The sequence below is a fragment of the Mobula hypostoma genome, chromosome 6 (assembly GCF_963921235.1).
Source record: "Mobula hypostoma chromosome 6, sMobHyp1.1, whole genome shotgun sequence".
In the NCBI taxonomy this organism is placed as follows: domain Eukaryota; kingdom Metazoa; phylum Chordata; class Chondrichthyes; order Myliobatiformes; family Myliobatidae; genus Mobula; species Mobula hypostoma.
This window is the reverse complement of record NC_086102.1, coordinates 181,712,246-181,738,910: the sequence shown is the minus strand read 5'-3', so window position 1 is coordinate 181,738,910 and position 26,665 is coordinate 181,712,246. Positions and strand designations below refer to the sequence as shown.

The following is a 26,665-nucleotide window of genomic DNA, read 5'->3' as shown; positions in this document are numbered from 1 at the left end:
TGGCATGAACATCAATTTCTCGAGCTTCCAGTAACTGCTCCCTTCCCCTCACCGTCCCCGTCTCACCTTATCTCTATACTTGCCTATCACCTCCCTCTGGCACTCCACCCCTTTCCCTTTCTTCCATGGTCTTCAGCCCTCTTCTATCATATCCCCCCTTCTTCAGCCCTTTATCTCTTTCGCCAATCACATTCCCAGCTCTTGACTTCACCAGCTTCCCTCTCCTGGTTTCAGCTATCACCTCCCAGCTTGTACTTTTCCCTCCATTCCCCCCACCTTCTTACTCTGACTTCTCATCTCTCTATTCTGATGAGGGATCTCGGCTCAAAACGCCGATTGTTTACTCTTTTCCATAGATACTGCCTGACCTGCTGAGATCCTCCAGCATTTTGTGTGTGTTGTTATGGTTTTCCAGCACCTGCAGAATTTCTCATGTGTGTGGAACCTTTGTTGCTTGACATCTATATCAATGCTCGGGATGATAAAATTATTAACTGCATCAAGAGATTTGCATATGACACAAAGATTGGGGGTGTAGTGGACAGTGAAGAAGACTATCAAAGCATTGCAGTGGGATCTTGACCAAATGGAAAAATGGGTTGAGAAATGGGACACGAAATTTAATACAGACAAGTGTGAGGTGTTGCACTTTGGGAGGACCAACCAGGGTAGGTCTTACCTGATAAGTGGTAGGGCACTGAAAGTGCAATAGAACAGGGGGATCTGGGAATATAGATCCCTAACCCTTGAAAGTGGCATCACAGGTAGACAGGACCATAAAGCTTTTGGCAAACTGGTATTCATAAATCTATATATTGAGTACAGGAGCTGGGGTGTTATGTTAAAGTTGTGTAAGACATTGCTGAAGCCTAATTTGGAGTGTTCTGTCTAGTTTTGGTTGCCTACCTACAGAAAAGATGTAAACAAGATTGAAAGCGTACAGAGGAGGTTTCCAAGAATTTTGCTAGGTCTGGAGAACCTGAGTTATAAAGAAAGATTGAATAGGTTAAAACTTTGTTCCTCAGAATGCAGAAGATTGAGGGGAAATTTGATTAAGATATACAAAATTACGAGAGTGATAGGTAGGGTAAGCAGGCTTTTTCCACTAAGGTTGGGTGAGACTAGATCAAGAGGTCATACGTTAAGGGTGAAAGGTGAAATGATTATGTTGAACATGATGGGGAACATCCTCCCTCAGAGGGTGGTGAGAGTGTGGAACAAGCTGCCAGCACAGTATAGTGGATGTGGGGTCAAGTCAATTTCAACATTTAAGAGAAATTTGGATGGGTACATAAGACATAGAATTAGGCTATTCGGCCATCAAGTCTTCACCACTCCATCATGGTTGATTTATTATTCCACTCAATCCCATACCTCAAACCCCAAGGGGCTTCTCCCTGTAACCTTTGGTGCCCGAATTAATCTATGAACCACCCCTTTAAATATACTCAATGACTTGGCCTGAACACCCATGAATTACGCCGATTTATTTTTTCCTCTTCACTGTTCTAAACTATCATGTCTCAATTCTGAGGCTGTGCCCTCTGGTCCTAAACTCCATCATTATAGAAATCATCCATTCCACATCCACTCTGTCCACACATTTCAATATTCAATAAGTTTCAATGAGATTCTGCCTCATTCTTCTAGACTCCAGTGAAGTTAGGCCCAGAGCTATCAAATGCTCCTTATATGTTAACCCTTTCAGTCCTAGGATCATTCTTGTGAGCCTCCTCTGGACTCTCTCCAATGCCAGCACATCTTCTCTCAGACACAGGGTCCAATACTGATCACAATATCCCAAGTGCACCTTGACCAAAGTCGAATAAAGCCGCAGCATTACTTCCTAGTTTTTATATTCTAGTCCTCTTGAAATGAATGTTAACATTGCCTTCCTTATCACCGACAAAATCTGCAAGTTAACCCTTTGGGGAATCCTGCATGAGGTCTCCCAAGCGCTTGTTTTTTTAAATGTTCTCTCCATTTAGAATATAGTCCACATTTTCATTCCTTATTTCAAAGCGCATTACCGTACACTTCCCTACATTATATACCATCTGCCACTTCTTTGCCCATTCCCCCACTCTGTCCAAGTCCTTTTGCTTCCTCAACATGACTTGTTGATCCAGCTGTAGTATCTTTGCATTGTCTACAAACTTGGCCACAAAGCCATGAATTCCTTCATCCAAATCATTGACATACAAAGTGAAAAGAAGCAGTCCCAACACTGATCCATATGGCACACAATAGAAAAGGCCTCCTTTATTCCCACTCTTTGGCTCCTGCCAATCAGCCAGTCTTCTGTCCATGCTAGTACCATTCCTGTAATACCAATGGCTCTTATTCTGTTAAGAAGCCTCATGTGCAGCGCCTGAGACTCCAAATAAACAACATCCAATATATATCCTTTGTCTATCCTGCTTGCTAGTTCCTCAAAGAATTCCAACAGTTTTGTTAAGGAAGATTTTCCCTTTAGAAAACCATGACATTTCCCTTTGACATGGATGAGAGGGATGTTGTGGACTATAGTCTGGGTGTAGGCCGATGAAACAGATTAATGGTTCAGTACAGACTAGATGGGCTGAAGGTCCTGTTTCTGCGCTGAAAAGTTCTATGACTCTTTGACTATTATTGCACATTGCAATGTACAGCTGTCACAAAACACCAAATTTCATGATGTATGTTACTGATATTAAACCTGATTCTTAACTTTAGACCTACTGAATAGGGATGAATTTCCAGGCGATGAATCTGAATGTTTGACAAAAACAGCTAAGTACAACCAAAAAAGGCAGGACAGTGTTTTCATGTCCTACTATAAGAAGTGAATTGTTTTCAAGTTGAGGAATTACTACGTACAAGAACAAAATGTCAGCATGCCACAAAATAGTATGAAAAATAGCAGGTTGCTATAGAAACTACCACTTGCACAATCAAGGCCAACTGCAATTTCTAAAATCACAGAGCACATCCCTGACCCAAAGAAGCTAGGACAAATTATTTGAAAGAGCTATCTATCCAATTTGTCCCACTCTTGTGCATTTACTCGACTACACTGAACAATTTCAGTTTTAATTATTTGATCAATTGCTTTTTGAAAATTGATATTCCATCCTTATCCATCATTCTTTCAGACAGACTAGTTCCTGATGGATGGAGATTCCAACTAGGAGTTGTAGCCTCAGGATTAATGGTAAGTCACTCAGGAATGCAGTAGAATAAAAGAATCAGGGAATACAGGTCCATAATTCATTGAAAGTGGCATTACAGGAATATAGTGTTGTAAATAAAGCTTTTGGCACATTGGCATTCATAAATCGAAAGTATTGAATACAGGAGATGGGATGTTATTTTGAAATTGTACAAGACATTGGTGAGGCCTAATTTGGAGTATTATGTGCAACTTTGGTCACCTACCAACAGAAAAGATGACAGTCAAGGTTTGAAGGTTTAAAGGGAAAATTTACAAGAATGTTGCCGGGTCTGGAGGACCAGAGTTATATGGAAAAATCGAATACGTTAGGAACTTTATTTCTTGGAATGTAGGAGATTGACAGGAGATTCGATCAAGGGATACACAATTATGAGGGGTAAAGACAGGGTGAATGCAAGCAGCCTTTTTACACTGAGTTTGGGTGGGACTACAATAAGATGTCATGGGTTAAGGGTGAAAGGTAAAAAGTTTCAGGGGAACATGAGGAGAAACTTGTTCAGTCAGAGGGTTATGAGAATGTGGAATGAGCTACCAGCACACGTGCTCAATTTCAATGTTTAAGAGAAGTTTGGATAGGCACATGGATGGATGGGGTATGGAGGGCTATGGTCCCAGTGCAGGTCGGTGGGAGTAGGCAGTTTAAATGGTTTTGGCATGGACTAGATGGGCCAAAGGGCCTTTTTGTGCTATATTTTTCTATGACCATAAGGGGTGTGGCATTTTGAACTGAAGTCAAAAGAAATTTATATATTCAAGGAGAAGATAGATATATTGCATAACGTCAAATCAAGTTTATTGTCATTTCGACCATAAGCTGCTGGTACAGTACACAGTAAAAATGAAACAACGTTCCTCCAGGACCATGGTGCTACATGAAACAACACAAAACTACACTAGACTATGTCAGACAGCACAAGGCTACACGAGACTACGTAAAACAACATAAAAATTGCACTAGACTACAGACCTGCACAGGACTACATAAAGTGCACAAAACAGTTCAGGGCAGTACAATAATTAATAAATGAGACAATAGGCACAGTAGAGGACAAATTACAAAATAATAATAAATGATGTAGATGTCAGTCTAGACTCTGAGTATTGAAGAGTCTGATGGCTTGTGGGAAGAAACTGTTACATAGTCTGGTCGTGACAGCCTGAATGCTTCGGTGCCTTTTGCCGGATGGCAGGAGGGAGAAGAGTTTGTATGAGGGGTGCGTGGGGTCCTTCACAATACAGTTAGCTTTTTGGGTGCAGCGTGTGGTGTAAATGTCTGTAATAGCGGGAAGAGAGACCCCGATGATCTTCTCAGCTGACCTCACTATCCGCTGCAGGGTCTTGTGATCCAAGACGGTGCAATTCCCGAACCAGGCAGTGATGCAGCTGCTCAGGATGCTCTCAATACATCCTCTGTAGAATGTGGTGAGGATGGGGGGTGGGAGATGGATTTTTCTCAGCCTTCGCAGAAAGTAGAGATGCTGCTGGGCTTTCTTTGCTATGGAGCCAGTGTTCAGGGACCAGGTGAGATTCTCTGCCAGGTGAACACCAAGAAACTTGGTGCTCTTAACGATCTCTACGGAGGAGTCGTCAATGTTCAGCGCAGAACGGTCGCTCTGTGTACTCCTGAAGTCAACAACCATCTCTTTTGTTTTGTTCACATTCCGAGACAGGTTGTTGGCTCTGCACCAGTCCGTTAGCCGCTGCCCCTCCTCTCTGTATGCTGACTCATCGTTCTTGCTGATGAAACCCACCACGGTCATGTCATCAGCGAACTTGATGATGTAGTTCGAGCTGTGTGTTGCAGCACAGTCATGGGTCAGCAGAGTGAACAGCAGTGGACTGAGCACACAGCCCTAGAGGGCCCCCGTGCTCAGCGTGATGGTGTTGGAGATGCTGCTTCCAATCTGGACTGACTGAGGTCTCCCAGTCAGGAAGTCTAGGATCCAGTTGCAGAGGGAGGTGTTCAGGCCCAGTAGGCTCAGCTTTCCAATCAGGTGCTGAGGAATGATTGTGTTGAATGCTGAACTGAAATCTATGAACAGCGTTTGCACATATGTGTCTTTTTTGTCCAGGTGGGTGAGGGCCAGGTGGAGGGTGGTGGCGATGACGTTGTCTGTTGAGCGGTTGGGACGGTACGCGAACTGCAGGGGGTCCAGTGAGGGGGGCAGCAGGGTCTTGATGTGCCTCATGACGAGCCTCTTGAAACACTTCATGATGATGGATATGAGAGCAACGGGATGGTAGTCGTTGAGGCAGGACACTGAAGACTTCTTCAGTACAGGGACGATGGTGGTGGTCTTGAAGCATATTGGAACAACGGTGCTGCTCAGGGAGATGTTGAAGATATCAGTGAGAACATCTGCTAGCTGGTCTGCACATCCTCTGAGCACTCGGCCAGGAATAATGTCAAAGGAATCATGGGATATGGGGAGATCTGAGAAGTGGCAGGAAAGGCAGAAACTGTTCCTCGAGCGGATGATAAGGTGTGATCATGTTGAATGATGAAGTAGACCTGAATGTCCTTTCACTGTTTACATTTTCTTTGAGTTTTGAATTACATTTCCGGTTTGAACATGTTGGATTGGTCTTTTGGTAACTATTTCAAATCTGTGTCCCCAGGCTTCTGATCCCACTGTTGGAAACTGATTCTTTTATTTGCTTTAATCTTAGCCCTTCAGACCATAGCCTTTACATATTGGAGCAGAATTAGGCCATTTGGCCCATCAAGATTTTAGGGCAACTCCATCTAATTTCCTTCTACATATTTTTTGCTCAAGGGGGTCACACCCAGTTACTCCATCCTTTGCTCAAGACAGAACTTTTCAAGCACTGTACATACTTCCTCACAGCTCCACCGGTCTGGGTTCAATGGTGAACTCTGGTGCTGTCTGCACATTCCTCCAGTGCATACACGTGTTTCTTTCCACTTCCCAAAAGCTATAAATTACCTCTAGTGAAAGAGAATGGTAGGAGAATCAGCAGCTAGTTATGGACATGTGAGGGGGAATATTTGTTGACATAGCTTTGACGGGATGAATTGTCTCCTACACCATAAGAAACTATTTTAGTAAATCTCCTCCACAATCACATTATCAGAGATATTGTTTCTAAGGCTCCAGGTGGGAAGCTGTTGTAAGTTAACTACCTTTTCTTTCTCCATCCTTTTCAATATTTTCCCCTCCTATTATGCTTTTAGGAACACATTCATTACTGAATAGATCATAATTCTGTACAATGTTTGGTGCCTTATTGCTTAACTGCATCAGGGTTAGTTTTGTAGAGCTCATATTTTAATAATATAACATTGAAATCTACAGCACATTACAGGCCTTTCAGCCCACAATGGTGCACCAACCACGTAACCTACCCTAGAAACTGCCTAGAATTTCCCTAGACAACAGTGCTCTATTTTTCTAAGCTCCATGTACCTACCTAAGAGGTTCTTAAAGGACCCTATTGGATCTGCTTCCACCACCACTGCCGGTGGCAGTGCGTTCCAAGCACTACCACTCTCTGTGTGAAAAACTTACCCTCGGTACCTATTTCCAAGCACCTTAAGGCTATGCCCCCTCGTATTAGCCATTTCAGTCCTGGGAAAACCCCTCTGGCTATCCACGTGAGTAATGCCCCTCATCATCTTATACACCTCTATCAGGTCACCTCTTAGCCTCCATCGCTCCAAGGAGAAAAGGCCAAGTACACTCAACCTATTCTCATAAGACACGCCCTCCAATCCAGGCAACATCCTTGTAAATCTCCTCTGCACTCTCTCTATAGTATCCACATCCTTCCTGTAGTGAAGTGACCAGAACTGAGCACAGTACTCTAAGTGGGGTCTGACCAAGGTCTTATATAGCTGTAACATTACCTCATGGTCCTTGAACTCAGTCCCATGGTTGATGAATGCTAACACACCATGTGCCTTCTTAACAACACTGTCAATCTGCGCAGCAGCTTTGAGTGTCTTATGGACACGGACCCCAAAATCTCACTGATCCTCCTCACTGTCAAGAGTCCTATCATTAATATCATATTACATCTTCAAATTTGACCTATCAAAATGAACCACTTTTGATCTGGGCTGAAGTCCATCTGCCACTTCTCAGCCCAGTTCTGCATCCTATCGAGGTCCTGCTGTAACCTCCAGCAACCCTCCACACTATCCACAACACCACCAACCTGTGTGTCATCAGCAAACTTACTAACCCATTCCTCCAATCCTCATCCAGGTCATTTATAATAATCACAAAGAACAGATCCCCGCAGAACACTACTGATCACCGACCTCCATGCAGAGTATGAACCATCTACAGCCACCCTTTGCCTTCTGTAGGCAAGCCAATTCTGAATCCACCAGACAACGTCTCCTTGTATTCTGAATGAGCCTTGCATGGGGAACCTTATCAAATGTCTTACTGAAATCCATACACACTACATCCACTGCTCTACCTTCATCAATGTGCTTCGTTACATTGCTGCTGCGTCCTAATCCATTTTAATTAGAGTGAGAAGTATTTTCAAACATCCATGTATTTCTGCAACATACAATTTGTTCAGCAATGTTTGTCTATCAGAATCAGGTTTACTATCCCTGGTATTTGTCGTGAAATGTGTTGTTTTTGTGGCAGCAGTATATTGCAGTACAATGAAAATTGTGAACTATAGTTAGTATGTGTATAATATTAAAAAATGGGGGTTGTTAATGATTGATGCCACTTTTATGAGGCATCGCTCCTTGAAGATGTCTTTGATGCTATGGAAACTAGTGTCCATGATGGAGCTGACTGAATTCACAACTTTCTGCAGCTTCTTTTGATCTTGTGCAGTAGCCACCCCAACCCCCATATCAGACAGCCATGCCGCTAGTTAGAATGATTTTCATGGTACATCTTAAAAAAATTTGCGAGTGTCTTTGCTGATATACCAAATCTCCTCAAACTCATAATGAAGTATAGCTGCTGTCATGCCTTCTTTGTAATTGCATCAGTACATTGGACCCAGGATAGATCCTCAGAAATTGCTCACTCTTTCCTCTTCTGATCCCTCTATGAGGACTGGTGCGTGTTCCCTCATCTTACCCTTTCTGAAGTCCACAAACTCATTACCAATTAGGTCATAATTCTGTACAATGGTGCATTAATGCTTAAGCAGATTAGGGTTATTTTGGTACAGCTCATTTTTAATACTATAATTTATTATTTTAATTAGAGTGAGATGTATTTTGAAATATCCATGTATTTTTTTGCAACATGTAATTTTTTCAACAATGTCTTGTGAAATTTATATATGAGATTGTAGCTCTTACACCACTGGATGTAAGGGAGATAGTACTGGATCTAAGAGATCTATAAGCTATATCAGTACAGCTTCCTGCACACATGCTATACTGAAAATTCATCATTAAAGTGTGACATAACTATACTTCTCATTGGAAATCTATATCTTGCAATACAGCAGCTCAGTAACTGGCCAATGTTGTATATATTTTATGCACATTTTTTGGAGAAGAGATAACAGTTCCCACGAGCTGTCCTCCAGCTCATTGACCTCAAGGATCTACAGCCATCTTCACACTGTAAATGTTTATTCAGCCAATAAGAGAATTTTCCACATTGTTCTTCTTAATTAATATCAAACATTGCCTTGTTCTCAGTAGTATTTACCTGAACTTTACATCAAAATTCCCCTCCTCAGTCAACAGTTAGACCAACATCTGGAGGTAGTCGCAGACTTATTAAGCATTCTTGTTCTTTTAAATAATTTAATATTTAAAAGATTTTAAATCTTAAAATTTGTGCACTCAAAGATCATTATCATCAATGCTCAGAGTCAGGATATTCTTTCACCTAGGATTCTGCTTTCATCAGTCCCTGAACCAATCCACTTCAATGTTCTCTGAGCCTTTCATTTGGGTGTCCCTAACTTTCGTTGTATCTGCTAATTTTGAAGGGCATTTCATGTAAAAGTCTTTCTGTAGAACCAGTGTTTGAGTTACTGTTAAAGATATGGGATGCTTAGGAACGTGGGCCATCCAACCAGGAGAGTAGAACGGGGAGAAGGTTCTAGAGGCGCTGGGGGAATTGGTTTTGTGACTGATAGTAGTGGTGGGTCTTTGTCATTTTCGGCAGGAGATGAAGAGAGAAGACGCTGGAGAGAACCAGTTGTAGGATTCAGTCCGGTGGGGAAACACAATTTGATGGAGCCCAGGTGAAGAGGTCTGCCGAGGATCGGTGAATATGCCTTTCGGAAGATTTAAGCTCTAGCCTGTGCACATTTGACTGTTTAATTATAATGGGCCCTTTTTTGTGTTTAAGAAACATAGAGAAACATAGAAAAGCTACAGCAGAATACAGGCCCTTCGTCCCACAATGCTGTGCGGAACACGTACGTACTTTAGAAACTACCTAGGAAGTCCGGAACGAGGGGTCACAGTTTGAGGATAAAGGAGAAGCCTTTTAGGACCGAGATTAGGAAAAACTTCTTCACACAGAGAGTGGTGAATCTGTGGAATTCTCTGCCACAGGAAACAGTTGAGGCCAGTTCATTGGCTATATTTAAGAGGGAGTTAGATATGGCCCTTGTGGCTAAAGGGATCGGGGGTATGGTGGGAAGGCTGGTACAGGGTTCTGAGTTGGATGATCAGCCATGATCATACTGAATGGCGGTGCAGGCTCGAGGGGCCGAATGGCCTACTCCTGCACCTATTCTCTATGCTGCTATGTTTTTTTACCCATAGCCCTCTAATCTTCTAAGCTCCATGTACCTATCCAGGAGTCTCTTAAAAGACCTTATCGTATCTGTCTCCACCACTGTTGTCGGCAGCCCATTCCAGCACTCACCACCCTCTGTGTAAAAAACTTACCCCTGACATCTCCTCTGTACCTACTTCCAAGCACCTTAAAACTATACCCTCTCCTGTTAGCCATTTCAGCCCTGGGGAAAAAGCCTCTGACTATCCACACGATCAATGTCTCTCATTATCTTGTACACCTCTATCAGGTCACCTCTCATCCTCTGCTGCTCCAAGGAGAAAAGGCCGAGTTCACTCAACCTATTCTCATAAGGCATGCTCCCCAATCCAGGCAACATCCTTGTAAATCTCCTCTGCACCCTTTCTATGGTATGCACATCCTTCCTGTAGGGAGGTGACCAGAACTGAGCACAGTACTCCAAGTGGGGTCTGGTCAGGGTCCTGTATAGCTGTAACATTACCTCTTAGCTCTTGAACTCAATCCCACGGTTGATGAAGGTCAATGCACTGTATGCCTTCTTAACCACAGAGTCAACCTGCCCAGCAACTTTGAGTGTCGTATGGACTCAGACCCCAAGATCCCTCTGACCTTCCACACTGCCAAGGGTCTTATCATTAATACTATATTCTGCCATCATAATTGACCGATCAAAATGAACTACCTCACACTTTCTTGGGTTAAACTCCAGCTGCCACTTCTCAGCCCAGTTTTGCATCCTATTGACAGCCCTCCACACTATCCACAACACCCCCAACTTTAGTGTCATCACCAAATTTATTAACCCATCCCTCCACTTCCTCATCCAGGTCATTTATAAAAATCAGGAAGAAAGGGGTCTCAGAACAGATCTGTGAGGCACATCACTGGTTACCGACCTTCATGCAGAATATGACCCGTCTACAACCACTCTTTGCCTTCTGTGGGCAAGCCAATTCTTGATCCACAAACCAAGGTCCCCTTGGATCCCATGACTCCTTACTTCCTCAGGCTCGTAAGGCACGACCTGCCTATGACAAAGCCATACTGATTATTCCTAATTATATTATACCTCTCCAAATGTTCATAAATCCTGCCTCTCAGGATCTTTTCCATCAACTTACCAACCACTGAAGTAAGACTCACTGGTCTATAATTTCCTGGGCTATCTCTACTCCCTTTCTCAAATAAAGGAACAACATCTGAAATCCTCCAATCCTCTGGAACCTCTCCGGTCCCCATAGATGATGCAAAGATCATTGCCAGAGGCTCAGGAATCTCCTCCCTCGATTCACACAGTAGCCTGGGGTACATCTTGTCCGGTCCCGGAGACTTATCCAACTTGATGCTTTCCAAAAGCTCCAGCCCATCTTCTTTATTAATGTCTATATGCTCAAGCTTTTCAATCCGCCATAAGTCAACCCTACAATCACCAAGATCCTTTTCCGTAGTAAATACTGAAGCTAAGTATTTATTAAGAATCTTCGCTATCTCCTCCAGTTCCATACACACTGTTCCTCTGTCATAATTGATTGGTCCTATTCTCTAACGTTTTATCATCTTGCTCTTCACATACTTGTAGAATGCCTGGGGGTTTCCTTAATCCTGCTTGCCAAGGCCTTCTCATGTCCCTTTCTGGCTCTCCTAATTTCATTCTTAAGCTCTGTCCTGCTAGCCTTATAATCTTCTAGATCTCGATCATTACCTTTTTATTGAACCTTTTGTAAGCTTTTCTTTTCTTCTTGACTAGATTTTCAACAGCCTTTGAACACCACAGTTCAGGTACCCTACTATCCTTTCCGTCTCATTGGAACGTACCTATGCGGAACTCCACACAATATCCCCTGAACATTTGCCACATTTCTGCCATACAATTCCCTGAGAATTTATGCTTCCAAGTTCCTGCCTGATAGCTTCAATCCCCTTACTCCAATTAACCACTTTCCTAACTTGTCTGTTCCTATCCCTCTCCAATGCTATAGTAAAGGAGATAGAATTGTGATCACTATCTCCAAAATGCTCTCCCACTGAAAGACCTGACACCTGACCAGGTTCATTTCCCAATACCAGATCAAGTACAGCAGCGGTCCCCAGCAACCGGGCCGCAAAGCATGTGCTACCGGGCCGTGAGGAAACAATACGAGTCAGCTGCACCTTTCCTCATTCCCTGTCACGCATTGTTGAACTTGAACATAGGGTTGCCAACTGTCCCGTATTAGCCGGGACATCCCGTATAATGGGATAAATTGGTTTGTCCCATACGGGACCGCCCTTGTCCCGTATTTCCCCCGCTAAGGTAGAGCGTTCCTATGAAACCTTTTGTGCCGAAATCGCGTAAAGCGCAGAAGCAATTACCATTGATTTATATGGGAAAATTTTTTTGAGCGTTCCCAGACCCAAAAAATAACCTAACAAATCATACTAAATAACACATGAAAACGAAAATAAATAACACTAACATATAGTAAAAGCAGGAATTATATGATAAATGCACAGCCTATATAAAGTAGAAATAATGTGTGTACAGTATGGTCAGGAAGATGAAGGGAAAACTGATTTGTGGGGGGAAAAGAAAATCGGCACGTACGCGCAAGTGCACACAGGTGCCCGCGCAAGGCTTCATGGTCATGGTAGTCTTTCCAGGGGTAAAGTGTCCCAGGATTTGACTGCTATTTTTGTCCTTTATTTGGGAGTGAGAAAGTTGGCAACCCTAACTGTAAAAGACATGTTGAGGTGAGTTTAACCCTACTTGAACCCCCCCCCCCCAGTCGGCCGGTCCGCAAGAATATTGCCAATATTGAACCGGTCTGCGGTGCAAAAAAGGTTGGGAACCCCTGAAATACAGCATCTGCTCTTGTAGGCTTATCTGCATATTCTGTCAGGAAACCTTCCTGAACACACCTAACAAACTCCAACACATCTAAACCCCCTGCTTGAGGAAGACCCCAATCAATATTTCAGAAATTAAATTTCCCACCACAACAACTCTGTTATTATTACACCTTTCCAGCATCTGTCTCCCTATCTGCTGCTCGATGTTCCTGTTACTATTGAGTGGTCTATAAAAAAAACCCAGTAGAGTTATTGACCCCTTCCTGTTTCTAACTTCCACCATCAGAGACTCCGTAGACAACCCCTCCATGATGTCCACCTTTTCTGTAGCCGTGACACTATCTCTGATCAACAGTGCCACGCCCCCACCTCTTTTGCCTCCCTCCTTGTCCTTTCTGAAACATCAAAAGCCTGGCACTCGAAGTAACCATTTCTGCACCTGAGCCATCCAAGTCTCTGTAATGGCCACAACATCATAGCTCCAAGTACTGATCCACACTCTAAGCTCATCCGCTTTGTTCATGATGCTTCTTGCATTAAAATAGACACATCTCAAACCACTGGTCTGAGCATATCCCTTCTCTATCACCACGTACCCTCCCTCTCGCGCTGTCTCCGAGCTTTCTCTATTTGTAAGCCAACCGCCCCTTCCTCTGTCTCTTCAGTTCGGTTCTCACCCCCCAGCAATTCTAGTTTAAACTCTCCCTAGTAGTGTTCGCAAACTTCCCTGCCAGGATATTGCCCCCCCCCCCCCCCGGATTCAAGTGCAACCCGTCCTTTCTGTACAGGTCACACCTGCCCCAAAAGAGGTCCCAATGATCCAGAAATCTGAATCCCTGCCCCCTGCTCTAATACCTCAGCCACGCATTTATCCCCCACCTCATTCTATTCCTATTCTCACTGTTGCATGGCACAGGCAGTAATCCCGAGATTACTACCTTTGAGGTCCTGCTTCTCAACTTCCTTCCTAACTCCCTGCAGTCTGTTTTCAGGACATCCTCCCTTTCCTTACCAATATGTACCATGACCTCTGGCTGTTCACCCTGCCACTTCAGGATATCGTGGATGCCATCAGAAACATCCTGGATCCTGGCACCCAGGAGGCAAACTACCATCCGTGTTTCTTTCCTGCATCCACAGAATCGCCTGTCAGACGCCTAACTATAGAGTCCCCTATCACTGCTGCCTTCTTCCTTTCCCTACCTTTCTGAGCTACAGGGCCAGACTCTGTGCCAGAGGCACGGCCACTGTTGCTTCCCCCAGGTAGGTCTCACCCCCCAACAGTACTCAAACAGGAGTATTTATTGTTAAGGGGGACAGCCACAGGGGTACTCTCTAGTATCTGACGCTTGCCCTTCCCTCTCCTGAATGTTACCCTCTTATCTGTCTTCCGAGGCCCGGTGTGACTACTTGCTTGTAGCTCCTCTCTATCACCTTCTCAGTTTTCCTGACCAGACAAAGGTCATCGAACTACATCTCCAGTTCCCCCTAACCCGGTCTCGACACACCTGGCACAGATGTGGCTGTCTGGCCGTTTTTTTTCTTCCTTTTCCTTACTAACTCTTTGGTTAAGTTAACGTTCACAAATATATGTCTTTATAATTGTATGCAGTGTGCGATTTGTTATTTCATGCTGACTGGCTTTTGCAGGGCAGTAAATCACACAACATTCACTCAAACTGGACTTAGGTGGGTGAGACATCCAACCTCACGGATTTGACAGGACCAAAGTCATACACACCCTCGGCCTATGAAGCTGGAGAAAGGTGGGTTCTGGCCGTGGAATCCAATGGCTGTTACAGAGGGGCTAATAAGCCGCATTTCCAGAGATGTCCAGTAAAAAGGGGGTTTCATAATATCTGTACCAAAGTAGTTAATTCCTTCTCCATTACTTTTCAGTTCCTGGACTGGCATAAGTCAGTTTTTCTACTGATACAAACTATATACCCCCACTTTTGCAAAACCTATTATACACTGAGCTATGGCATGAGCAGGAATTCCCAACATTTTCAGAATCCTGGGGTGCAGTCCATCTGGTCCAGGGGACTTACCTACCTTCAGACTTCCCAGTTTCCCAAACACTTTCTCCCTGATATTAGCAATAACACTTACTTATGTCCCTGAGACTGTCGAATTTGTGCAATATGTCTGGTCTCTCCCACAGTGAAGGCTGATGCAAACTACTTAGTCAGTTCATTCACTATCTCTTTGTTCCTCATCACTACCTCTCCACCACGGGTTCCCAATCTTCTTCACTCCATGGACCAATACCATTAACCAAGGGGTCCGAGGATGCCAGGTCATGAGAAATCCACTGTGATTCAAATAGGGCTTTGCTGGATTAAATTCTTACCTTTGCTTGTGATTCGATCTTCTCCCAGACAGATCTTGTGTCTTGTATCATGTCCTTCATTCCAGGAGTAGCTCACCTGGATTTGGAATCATGTTCACAAACTCAGCTCAAAATGAGGTTTAGTGACAGACTTGGATCATTCCCCCGGCTGAGGAAATAAGAAAAAGTGTTATTTATATAGACGATAGTTCTATATTAAAATTCATTTGCTACCTTAGCTGTACAAGTGATTTTCGGAAACAGCACATTATGATTTAGTGCCTCCTACTTTTGATTAAAGATCCAACAGTAATTAAAAGACAGCACTATTAAGAGGGAATATACAAAATTAACTAAGAACAACATTCAAGGGTCTGTGAAGGTATTTAGAAATTAATTTCCACTCAAATAGAATACCGTGTGCTTTGTGTTGCCCCTGAAATTTAATGTAAAATACTGGAAGCAGATTAGAATGCACTGTCATGTCTATATAGCCTATTTTACACTAGTGAATAGACATTAAGTTTGAGGTACTAAAGGTTTTATAAAACACATCAGATTTAGTAATGGTGTATTGAGTACAGAGTTCTCAAATACACACACAAAATGCTGGAGGCACTCAGCAGGTGAGGCAGCATCTACAGAAATGTATAGAGTCGATGTTTCAGGCCGAGACCCTTCTTGAAGACTGAAAAGGAAGGGGAAGACACCAGATTAAAAAAGGGGGGTGGAGGGGAAGGAAGATAGTTTTAAGATGATAAGTGAAGCCAGGTGGGTGGGAAAAGTCAAGGGCTGGAGAAGAAGGTATCTGATAGGAGGGTGGATCATAGGAGAAAGGAGAGAAGGAGCGATCTAGGGGGAAGTAATGACAGATGACCAGAGGGGAAAGGTCAGAGTGAGGAATAGAAGAAGGGAGGGGAAAGAGGATTTTTTTTTAGCAGAAGGAGAAATTGATATTTGTGCTATCAGGTTGGAGGCTACACAGATGGAATATAAGGTATTGTTCCAGCACTTGAGGGTGTCTTCATCGTGGCGCAAAAGGAGGCCATGGGCCAACATGTTGCAACAAAAATAGGAATCACAGTTAAGATGCTTGGCCACCGGGAAGCTCTGCATGTGGCAGATGGAGCGGAGGTGCTCAACAAAGTGGTCCCCCAGTTTACAACGGATCTCGCCAACGCAGAGGAGAGTGCATTGGAACATTCAGAATCAGATTTGACATCACCGGTGTACATTGTGAAATAAGTATTTGGAAATCCAGCGAGGGTAAGAATGTCACAGTACAACATTCTACTTATTTTGGGGACCAGGCTGAAAAGGTCAGCTAGTTTCTTTAGTTGAACAAAATACTCGAAAATTAACTTTATATATTTCAACAATAGCATTGCATTATGAAATAGCAGCAATTTTTCTTTCATTGTATCAGAACTATATATTCCTGTCTTTTTACATGTTCTACTGAAGTGTTAAACTTCGCTATGATCATCCGCAGGCTTTTTTTGCAGCTTTTCTAGCCATCTGGTTACTACTTCTTCAGGATGTGACAACGTCCCTCCCTTCGAAAGAACTAAAAGCAACTGATATGGTACTGGAATACACAGTATTATAGTCTGTCTGGGTAGCCTCCAAACTGATGGCACCAACATTGACTTCTCAAATTTCCAGTAATTTCCCCCACCCCCTTCGCCATTGCCCATTCCTGTTTCCTTCTCACACCTCATTTCCTTACCTGGCCATCAACTCCCTCTGGTTCTCCTCCCCCTTCCCTTTCTTCCACGGTCTTCTGTCCTCTCCTATCAGATTCCTCCTCCTCCAGCCTTTTACCTCTTTCACCAATCCACTTCCCAGCTGTTTACTGCAGCCTCTCCCCTCCTCCCGCTTTCACTGATCAGCTGCTGTCTTGTGCTTCTTCCTCCCCTCCCCCACCTTCTTAGTCCGACTTCTCTCCTTCCGTTCAAGTTCCGGTGAAAGGTCTTGGCCTGAAACCCGATTGTTTATTCCCATCCACAGACCGGTTGAGTTCCTCCAGCACACTGTGTGCATTGCTTTAGACTTTCAGCATCTGCAGACCTCTTGTGTCCATGATGTGGTCCACCACTTTGAAAGGGTTTACTGAAAATGCACAGCAGTACTGCATTGGGTGGTTAACTTTGTAGTATATTCTGTCATTTAATGGAAATATCTTAGCACCACATAGTAAGTTGGTCCTCTGCATGATATGTCATGAACTTCCTGGGGTCTATGTTAGTTGAAGAAGTGTGGAAAACTGTACATGAAGAAATGTAATATTTTATTAAAAATCATTATTAGGTATCAGGTGTAATTAAAAAATCTGGTACTTATTTTCAGTTCTATTGGATGCTAAGTGATGCTTAAACGTAATGTTTAGTCCTGAGGTGTTGAGAGTGAAGTGAATGGTGTATGTCTTTATAATCCAAACTAATAAAGTAGGTCAGCTTTTCTTCCCTGTGAACATCCATATTAAGCACTTGAGAACAAACATTATTATAATTGTCTGCAAGTTCCTGCCAACAGTATGAGGGTTAAAAGCAGAACTGATTCCTAATTAGTTAATTCAGCACGGTAGCCATCAGTCCATTGAACGGATCTTTAATCAGGGCTTTTGGATTCCCATATACGTGTGTACATTTAGATCTATGAGATAAGATATTGCAGCTTGCTTTGCAAGGTTAACAAATTAATTCTTCTGAGATTCAGTTTCAAAGTACATTTTTCATCGAAGTATGTATGCAGTATACAATCCTGAGATTTGATTCCCCCCAGACAGCCATGAAACAAAGAAAACCCCAGTATCTGTTCAAAGAAAACATCAAACCACATCACACACAAAACAAAATCACGCAAAATGGCGTTAAAAAAAAAGCGAAAAATACAAAATTTATAACACAAAAATCAAAAGAGTCCAGGCATATTCAGACCAGACCAGTGTTCATTATCTGCAGGCTGTCCCGATTTGCCTCGATTCAAAATTGCCCAAAATAGCAACAAAAAAAAGGAGAGATCAGATACCGAAACACATCATAATGTGAACTACAGAGTCCAATCCACAAACTGTGCTGATTAAACCCTGTCCAAGACCCAGAATTTCGGCAACATCCTCTGATAGCACTCAGAGAGAGAGATCATTCAAACATAGGGACCTTCCTTTGGGAGGAGAGAGAGAGGTCAAAGGTGAACAACTTCCTCTGATATCAGCGAGTGAGAGGCTGGTAGATGGTGCTGAACACCCGGTCACCTTCCTCACTCACCTCGATGATTTCAATTGTCCTCAGTGTTTTAATCGGTGAGATTGGCGAGAAATGGAGTCGATCATAGGCTCGCACTCCATCTCTGAGCTTCTTGGATTTGAAGCCTTGTGGAACATCCTCGAGACAGCAAAGCGCCAAATCACTGAATCAGTGCACAAACACACCACCGAAATATAGATCACAGACTCCAACAGTAGCAGAAACACATTCGAAAGAAAAAGATGACATAAAATAAGCGGAAGTAGTAGCTTCGTGAACCATCTGAAGGACATCATTTTTGGTCACCTTATTCGCTGGCGCCATCTTCATTTTGTGAAGATATTTAGAAATTAGAGTCCAGAAAGTATTATTATAAAAAAAATCCCAAAAAACAGATCTAAAATTAACTCAACACACACAAAATGGGAACGCAGCAGGTCAGGTAGCATCTCTAGGAAGAGGTACAGTCGACGTTTTGGGCCGAGACCCTTCGTCAGGACTAACTGAAGGAAGAGTTAGTAAGAGATTTGAAAGTGGGAGGGGGAGGGGGAGATCCAAAATGATAGGAGAAGACAGGAGGGGGAGGGATGGAGCCAAGAGCTGGACAGGTGATTGGCAAAAGGGATATGAGAGGATCATGGGACAGGAGGTCCGGGGAGAAAGAAAGGGGGAGAAGAGCACCAGAGGAAGATACAGTGAGAGGGACAGAGGGAGAAAAAAGTGAGAAAAAGAAAGGGGAACCAATAAAAAAAAATAAATAAATAAGGGAAGGGGTAAGAAGGGGAGGAGGGGCATTAACAGAAGTTAGAGAAGTCAATGTTCATGCCATCAGGTTGGAGGCTACCCAGACGGAATATAAGGTGTTGTTCCTCCAACCTGAGTGTGCCTTCATCTTGACAGTAGAGGCGGCCATGGATAGACATATCAGAATGGGAATGGGACGTGGAATTAAAATGTGTGGCCACAGGGAGATCCTGCTTTTTCTGGCGGACAGAGTGTAGGTGTTCAGCAAAACAATCTCCCAGTCTGCGTCGGGTCTCGCCAATATATAGAAGGCCGCACCGGGAGCACCGGACGCAGTATATCACCCCAGCCGACTCACAGGTGATATCACTGTCTGAAAGGGTCACAGGAAAGTGGATAACCAAGGTGTAAAAAGTAAATATGAAAAATGCTTGATTTGCAAGGAATTGAAGTAAGAGTGAACAGTTGTCTCCATAATGAGTTTGCCTGGATATTCTCAAATGCAGTACAATCATTATTACCTTTTTTTCTCACTCCACCTTTGCTGACATCTGCAGTTTTCTAATTGTCAGCTAACTGTTCTTTTGAGCAATCGGTCTTCTTCAAACTAATACTATCTTCAAATTAAATAAAACCAGAAAATATTAGAAGTACTTATATAACTTTTGAAGTTGTATACGATGCCGGTGAGGCCTAATTTGGAGTATTGTGTGCAGCTTTGGCCACCTACCTACAGGAAAGATGTAACTAAGATTGAAGGAGTACAGAGAAAATTTACAAAGATGTTGCTGAGTCGAGAGCAGTGGTCCCCAACCACCGGGCCACGAGGAAATGATATGATTTGGTGATAAGAACGGATATGAGTCAGCTGCACCTTTCCTCATTCCTTGTCACGCACTGTTGAACTTGAACACCACCCCCCCCCCCATCCCGTCGGCTGGTCTGCAAGAATATCGTCAATACTAAACTGGTCTGCGGTGCGCAAAAGGTTGAGGACCCCTGGTCTAGAGGGCCTGAGTTGTAAGGAAAGGTTGAATAGGTTAGGACATTATTCCTTGGAATGTAGAAAATTGAGGGGAGATTTGATAGAATTATGAGGGGTATAACTAGGGTAAATGCAAGCAGGCTTTTTCCACTGAGGTTAGGTGGGAGTACCGCCAAAGGTCATGGGTTAAGGGTGAAAGTTGAGGTTTAAAGGGAACATGAGGGGAAATTTCTTCACTAAGAGGGTCGCGAGAGTGTAGAATGAGCTGCAAGTAGTGTATACAAGCTCAATTTCAATGTTTAAGAGAAGTTTAGATAGGTACATGGATGGTAGGGGTATGGACGGCTATGCTCCATGGACTACCAAGGGCCTGTTTCTGTGCTGTACGTTTCTATGACTCTACTCAGATCAGACAGCATTGGTGGAAAAAGAAATGGTCTTAACTCAAGGATTCTTCAACAGTGCTAAGCCACTCATCTTTCCTTTGCAATGGAGTCAGGGGGATTCTGAAGGGAAGAGGCCGGAATGTGCCATGTGACAATGAGAGCATCTGGTTATGATATTTTTGTTTTGTGCTCAAGTGCAAGAAGAACCTACACGATGTAATGGGGGAGAAAAGAAATAATTGAGAGAGAGCTCTGGGCAGACTGAAATAAGGGCTATTCCATTTTTCCTCACAAAAAAGGCATAACTTGTATTTCTCACAAAAAAAAATGTATACCCTGTGCCCAAGTTCCATGGTGGGAAGATCTCCTAAGGAAATGAGATCTGAAATTTTCTGATAGACAACGCCTGATGATCTTAGGGGTCAATGCCCAAATGGAGGTACGAAGTGTCCAGGGGACAATTCACCAATCCATAGCACCACCCACCACAACAAATTTAACAATATTATTACAGAAAGCTGCAAATTTAGAAAATTGGAACAAATACGGGGAGTAGAAAAATTGAGAAAGTCACCGGTTAACAGCAAATAGTTGGTCTACTCAGGGTAGAAGGGTAGATGAGAGAACAAAGGGTCCAAAAAGCTTGGGGTGTGAGGTCCTAGTCAAACAAATAGACATGACGGCAGAGGAAGAAGAGCTTAATGTTACAGTGAATTCAAAATTCATTAAGATCAACTATATGAAGATGAAGTGTCTACTGAAGACTAATTGTTTAGGATGAGGTAGGGAGAGAGACCTGAAAAAGGAGAGAAAACATGGTATAAACATAATGGATGGAACTGGGGAGAAAGATAAGGCTCAATAGAAAATGAAAAAGGAAGAAGATCTGGAAGGTTGTTCGAATTCAAGAGCTGCTGAGGTTTGTGATCATTGATTCCAGAAGGGTAAAAATCACACATTGCACCTCCAAATGTGGCAGAGAATAAAGTAGAACAGTGACTACAACAGCTCTGAGAAACTGAGTCAGAAATGTCACAGTAAGAGAGAAAAAAAGAGACTGCAGATACTGGAACCTGGAGGAAGAATCTGTCGGAGGAACACAGGAACTCAAGCTATCTACAATTACCATCTACAAATTTGCTGACGACACAACCATTGTTGGTAGAATCTCAGATGGTGACGAGAGGGCGTACAGGAGTGAGACATACCAACTAGTAGAATGGTGCTGCAGCAACAACCTGGCACTCAATGTAAGTAAAACGAAAGAGCTGATTGTGGACTTGAGGAAGGGTAAGACGAAGGAACACACACCAATCCTCATAGAGGGATCAGAAGTGGAGAGAGTGAGCAGCTTCAAGTTCCTGGGTGTCAAGATCTCTGAGGATCTAACCTGGTCCCAACCTATTGATGTAGTCATAAAGAAGGCAAGACAGCAGCTATACTTCATTAGGAGTTTGAAGAGATTTGGCATATCAACAAATACACTCAAAAACTTCTATAGTTGGACCTGGAGAGCATTCTGACAGGCTGCATCACTGTCTGGTATGGAGGGGCTACTGCACAGGACCAAAAGAAGCTGCAGAAGGTTGCAAATCTGGTCAGCTCCATCTTGGGCACTAGCCTACAAAGTATCCAGAACATCTTTATGGAGTGGTGTCTCTGAAAGACAGTGTCCATTATTAAGGACCTCCAGCACCCAGGGCATGCCCTTTTTTCACTGTTACCATCAGGTAGGAGGTACAGAAGCCTGAAGGCACACACTCAGCGATTCAGGAACAGCTTCTTCCCCTCTGCCATCCGGTTTCTAAATGGACACTGAAGCTTTTGACACTACCTCACTTTTTTAAGTATACACTTTCTGTTTTTGCACATTTAAAAAAAATCTGTTCAATATACGTAATCGATTTACTTGTTTATTTATTATGTTTTATTTTATTTTTCTTTCTCTCTCTGCTAGACTATGTATTGCATTGAACTGCCATTGCTAAGTTAACAAATTTCATGTCAGATGCCGGTGATAATAAACCTGATTCTGATTCTGATCTGTGGAGCAATCTTTTCCTCCCAAAGATGCTGCTTGAACCCGCTGAGTTCCTCTTGCAGACGGTACAGTGTGGCGGTCCAGAATAGCACATCTACCAAAGGATGGCCTTCAGCATCATCTCCGGATGTGAATATCGAACAGTGCAGCTCAGAAACAGGCTGTTCCTTTCACCAACTGGAATGGCAATCTAATTAATTCCATCCGCTGCACATGGTCTGTATCTCTCTACTCCCTGCCTGCTTACGTCTGCAAGCTTCTGAAATGTTGCTATCAAATCTGCTTCTACCAGCTCCACTGGAAGTGCATTCCAGGCACCTACCACAATGTGTGCTCAGTAGTGTAGTGGTTAGCACAACACTTTACAGTACAGGAGACTTGGGTTCAATTCCCGCCACTGCCTGTAAGGTGTCTGTACGTTTTCCCCGTGACCTTGTGGGTTTCCAGTTTCCTCCTATAATACCAAAGATTGGCGTATAAATTGTCCTGTGATTAGCGAGGATTAAATCGGGGTTGTTGGGCGGGACAGCTTGAAGGGCTGGAAGAGCCTGTTCCACGCTATATCTCAATTAATGAGTAAATAAATAAATCTTGCCTTGCACATCTCCTTTAAACTTTCCCCCTCTCACCTTCAGATACAATAGGGTCTTTTAAAAGCCTCTTAGATAGATACATGGAGCTTATAAAAATAAAGGGCTATGTGCTTGGGAAATTCTCAGTAGTTTCTAGAGTGGGTTACATGGTCAGCACAACATTGCGGGCCGAAGGGCCTGTAATGTGCTGTAAATTTCTATGTTCTACGCATGTTATTATCCCAATAATCAAGTGAAAACTTGGTTTTGCATTCCATCTTTGCAGATCATTTCATTACAACAGTGCATTGAAGAAAACAATACTGAATGCAAAATACGGTGTTACAGTTACAAAGAAAATGTAATGAAGAAAGACAATAAAGTACAAGGCCATGACCTGGTAGCTTATGAGGTCAAGAGTTAACCTTATCACAATAGAGGACCATTCAATAGTCCTCGAGCCTGGTGGTACATTCCTTCAGGCTTTTGCAAGTTCTGCACACTGAAAGGGAGGGGGTGGTCAGAAGAGAGACTGTCTGGGATGGGTGGTGTCTTTGATTATATTGGCTGCTTTACTGAGGGAGCAAGAAGTGCAGACAAACTTCATGTCTATTTGACATTTGCACCCTGGAATGAAGACCACCCACACTTTCTATACCTCAGTTTTAAATATTTCTGTCCGGTCTTCCCTTAGCCTCTGACTCTCCAAAGAAAATATGATTGGAATAGAGTCTCAAGAATTATTGGATATTTGTTCACAACTATGATCTTGAATGGATTCAAAATGTGAAGTATGGAATCTTTAAATTCTCTGGTTGGCAGACTGAACTGCTTTTGCAATTGTATTTTTTGCCTTAGAGGCAAATTATAAAACTATCATTTTTTAAAAGAAATTTTTGATACCACTTCTCAATTGCTATACCTTTCAACATAGTTCCCAACTACATCCATCTTTTTAGATTGCTTTGTTTGGATAGAAGACTTATCTAAAATCAATAGTTTGCTAACTTCATTCAAAATTTAAAGTCTTCTCACAGTTTTGACAGTCAGTAAGCCTTGGGGAATGGCTCAACCAGCTGGCGAAGCTGCAGAGGAACAAATGGGCCAGTAGCCAGCTTTAGAAACTTGGGCTGAATTTGTTTTGCTTTGCACTCTCTGGAGGGAAAGGAATATCAAGTGCTCCCTATAAATTTATCTTCCATATGACCCTCCATGAGAAATGAAAATGCCTCGAAGGCAGGGGTTTCCAATTCGGATCACCCTACCCCTTGGTTAATGGTAGGGATCCATGGCATAAAAAAAGTTGGGATCCCCTGATCTAAGGGAATGAGTATGTAAAGATGGGCAGTGGAACTTCTGAGTGAAAGAAGAGTTCAATAAAGATGGATGAAACTATTCACTGCCAGCCAAATGCACCAGGCTGGAACTTCATGTATCTGAATACCACTTGGGTTAGCACAGCAACAGGAGCAGCAACTACAGGGCGCTTTGCCATTCGTGAGCTAAAGAGACTCACAAATTAGACTATAAGAATTAAGAGCAGAATTAGTCGATTCAGCCCATTTTGTCTTCTCCATCAATGGCCGATCCATTTTCCTTCTCAACCCCGTTCTACTGCCTTCTCCCCAAAGCCTTACTTGCTCTGACTAATCAAAAACCTATCAATCTCTGTCTAAAAATACACACAATGACCTGGCCTCCACACCTGACAGTGGCAATCAATTCCACAGATATACAAGCAATCAATTCTGAGCTGTGCCCGCTGGACTCCCCCATTATGGGCAACATCCTTTCCACATCCACTCTCTCTTGGCCTTTCAACATTTGGCAGTTTTCAATGAGCTCCCTCTTCATTCTTCTAAAATACAGCCAGCACAGACCCAGAACCATCAAGCATTCCTCATACGATAACCGTTCATTCCGGAGATCAATCTTGTGAAACCCCCCCTGAACCCTCTCCAATGTCAGCACACCCTTTCTTAGATGGGCCAAACCTGCTCACAGTACTCCAAATGAGGCCTCTGCCATGCCTTGTAAGGCCACAGCATTACAACCTTGCTTTATATCCTAGTCTTCTTGAAATGAATGTTAACATTGTATTGGCCTTCCTCACATCAAGCTGTAAGTTAACCTTCAGGGAAACTTGTACAAGGATTCCCAAGTATTTTTGCACCACAGTTTTTTGAATTTCCTATCCATTTAGAAAATGGCTTATGCCTTTATTCCTTCTACCAAAGTACATGGTATTCCCAACACTGTATTCCACCTGCCATTTCTTTGCCCATTCTCCTATACTGTCCAAGTTCCTCTTCAAACTCACTGTTTCCGCAGTACTACCTGCCCCTCCACCTACCTTCATATCATCCTCAAACTTGGCCACAAAGCCATGAATTCTGTCATACAAACTACTGAAATATAACGTGAAAAGAAGCAGTCCCACTAGGTGGCCAACCAGAAAATGCTCCATTTATTCCCACTCTTTGCCACCTATCAATCAGCTAGTCCTCCATGCATCCTAGTATCTTTCCTGTAATACCATGGGTTCTTATCCTGTTAAGCAGCCTCAAATGTGGCACATTGTCAAAGGCCTACTTAAAATCCAAGTACTCAACATCCACTGATTCTCCTGACATTGGCTTATTTTATCATGTGCGAAGTACCCTGAGATCTCATCCTTAACAATTGATTTCAACATCTTCCCAACCACTGAGGTCAGGAAAACTAGCCTATCATTACCTCTGATCTGCCTCCCTCCTTTCTTGAAGAGTGAAGAGACATTGCAATTTTCTGGTCCTCCAGAACTATGCCAGAACCTAGTGATTGTTAAAAGGTCATTACTAATGTCTCCACAATCTCTTCAGCCACCATTTTCAGAGCCCTGGGGCATACACCATCTATCTGGTCCAGGTGACTTATCTACCTTCAGGCCTTTCAATTTCTCAAGCATATTCTCCCTACTAACAGCAATTCCACTCACTTCTGCCCCTTGACAATCTCAAACTTTTGGCATACTGCTAGTGTCTTCCACAGACTGATGGAAAATACTTATTCAGTTCATCTGCTATTTCTTTGTGTCCCATTGACTCCCCAGCATTATTTTCCAGTGGTCTGATACCTACTCTCACCTTTCTTTTACTCTTTCTATATGTAAACCAACTTTTTGTATCATCTAATACTATCGGCAAGTTTACCTTTATATATCATCTTTTCCTTCCTTATGACTTTTTTAGTTGCCTTCTGTTGGTTTTTAAAGCTTCCCAATCCTCTAATTTCTCACTATTTTTTGCTCTATTATATTCCCTGTCTTTTTCTTTTATGTTGTTTCTGACTTCCCATTTCAGCCACGTTTACATTGTCCTGCCATTAAAATACTACCTCTTTCAAATGTATTTATCGTGCAACTTCTCCAAATTTGTTGCTCTGCAGTTATCCATGCTCTATCATATTATTATCACTGGTCCTAAGGGTTCTATTACCTTAAGCTCCCTAATCATACCAGTTCATTACACAATACTCAATCAACACTGGCATTTCCCCTAACAGACTCAACCACAAGCTGTTCTAAAAAGCCACCGTGTAGATA

General features: G+C 42.9%; 1 protein-coding gene across 2 annotated transcripts in view; it reads right to left on the bottom strand.

The window, feature by feature from the left end:
* The window catches only part of b3galt1b (UDP-Gal:betaGlcNAc beta 1,3-galactosyltransferase, polypeptide 1b), a 173,861-nt gene that overhangs the window by 18,800 nt on the left and 128,396 nt on the right, over nt 1-26,665 (bottom strand). Inside the window, exons 1-2 of one of the 2 annotated variants that reach the window (XM_063050148.1) lie at nt 15,708-15,765; nt 15,128-15,275 (exon numbers count right to left, since the gene is read on the bottom strand). The gene's annotated coding sequence lies outside the window, so the exon portion shown is untranslated. Of the gene's footprint in view, nt 1-15,127; nt 15,276-15,707; nt 15,766-26,665 lie in introns of those variants that run through there. The other variant, XM_063050147.1, reaches the window with a different exon arrangement.